This window comes from Ailuropoda melanoleuca, chromosome 15 (assembly GCF_002007445.2).
Source record: "Ailuropoda melanoleuca isolate Jingjing chromosome 15, ASM200744v2, whole genome shotgun sequence".
NCBI classification, from domain to species: domain Eukaryota; kingdom Metazoa; phylum Chordata; class Mammalia; order Carnivora; family Ursidae; genus Ailuropoda; species Ailuropoda melanoleuca.
In genome coordinates, this window is record NC_048232.1 from 34,518,245 (window position 1) to 34,520,045 (window position 1,801).

The window sequence follows — 1,801 nt, forward strand, 5'->3', positions numbered from 1 at the left end:
GTATAGGGTCCCTCAAGGGAGGGGGAGGATCCTGGGGGTCCTGGGGGTGCAATAAGCCCGGCACCCCCTCTCTTGCTTTTAGCTACCCCGCCTCATCCTCCAGAACGGCAAGAGGGAGGGAAGTAGAAGGGAGGTGAGAGGCGAGCGGGAAGAGCGGCGGCGCGCCAGCTGCTTGAGCGAGAAAAAGTTTTTGCAAAAGGGAAAAAAAAGTTTGCGCTTCTCGCGGGTGGTCCCGGCTCGCGGCCCGGCGGGCTGGGCCGGCGGGAGGGCTGGCGGCCAGGTTGGGGGGGTGGGGGTGGCACTGAGGCTGCGCTGCCGTGGCCCTGTCCGCCCCCCCTCCCCACCGCACACCCCCCAGCCCAGACTCCAGCCCTGGACCGCGCATCCCGAGCCCTGCGCCCAGAAGGAGGTGAGAAGGGGGGCAGGCGGGGGACCACCTGGGAGCAGTGGGGGAGGGGGCCCGAGGGGATGCCCTGCTTGCGAGGGACTCTGCCCAGCCGAGAAGGAGACCTGGGGCACAGAGGCAAAAAGAGGGTGGGAGAGCCTGGGGTGAGATATAGAAAGTTTCAAGAATTTTTTCATTTGTATTTCCCTTTCTCTGTATCTTTTTTTTTTTTTTTCCTTCTGACAGTTTCTGTGTCTCTGTCTCAGGCAACCGTGGATCTCTTTGTCTGTCTCCGCCTCTCCCATTTATTAGAAACATCTCACTTTCATGAGGTTGGGATGAAGAGGCTGGAGGGACGGCTAGCTGGAGGTCTGCGTGGTAGAGAGGGAGCTCCAGGTGTGTCCTGAGCGCCGGCAGGAAGACGTCAGTGTTTCTGAAAGGAGGGAACAGCTAAGGAGAGAGCCCTAGGTGGGGTGGAGATGGGTGTGTGTGAGGCGACAAAACCGGTGGGGGACGGCTAGGCTTGAACCCCTGACCTGTCTTGTGACAGATGTGCCGGCTGGTGCATGTGTTCTGGAGAAAAGGAGTGTCTCCTGAATTAGGAAGGGGGCTGGAGGGGTCAGCGTCCCGTTTAGGCCCTAGAAAGACTCTTCAAGGAATCTGGACTCCTGAGTCCCGAGGGCTGTGGTCAGGGTGCTTAGGGGGAGCCGAGGAGACCTTGTCTTGACCCTCTGACCTCAGGACCACCAGGACAGCTGGGCCAGCCGCAGGGAGACCCCTATTGGGACTGGGCGGGACCACTGGCCACTGCCTGCCTATGTATCCCGGTTGGAACCCCCTCCCCAACGGGAGCTGGGGGCCGAGGCCCCTCCTCTGGCTCAGACCACCCTGCCTGCCCTTGCTCCCCGCTCTGAAGCCTCTTTCAGGCCCGGTGACCCCGAAACAATCCGCCCTGGGCAGCTAGCTTTGGGGACAGGATTAGGGAAAGGGGATCCCATAGTGACTGGGGACTTAAGGTTTTGGGGGCTGGAGAACTGGGGTCTTCATAGGATAGGTCTTTACTGTCCAGTGGAAGGAGAAGGCGGGGCAATCTCCCCGGGGAGTTGTAAGGGCCGAAATTAGGGTGGTTTTCCCTATGGGGGCGGGGTCCGGAGACACCCCCCCCTCAATTATCTCCCCGGCATCCCCAACCAGGCGGTACAGACCCCGCCCTTGACGTCACTAAGGGGTTCCCGGGGGTCTGGAGGGGTTAACCCTTGGGAAGCCAACTGTGATAATCAGGTACCCAAGGTGTCCTGACCCCTCCCTCTCCCCATATACACCTTATTTTATTTACCCAGTCACTATAGTTTCTGGATTCTTTCTTTTCCACCCCGCCACGGGGACCCCCACGCTCCAACAGTGCCCCCCGCCCCC

At 60.6% G+C, this 1,801-nt stretch overlaps 1 protein-coding gene across 1 annotated transcript in view; it reads left to right on the top strand.

Annotated features, from left to right (window-relative positions):
• The first annotated feature begins 167 nt into the window (after positions 1 to 167).
• GLI1 (GLI family zinc finger 1) overlaps positions 168 to 1,801 on the top strand; it is a 10,568-nt gene continuing 8,934 nt past the window's right edge. Inside the window, exons 1-2 of the mRNA XM_034644320.1 lie at positions 168 to 409; positions 632 to 781. The gene's annotated coding sequence lies outside the window, so the exon portion shown is untranslated. The remainder of the gene's footprint in view (positions 410 to 631; positions 782 to 1,801) is intronic.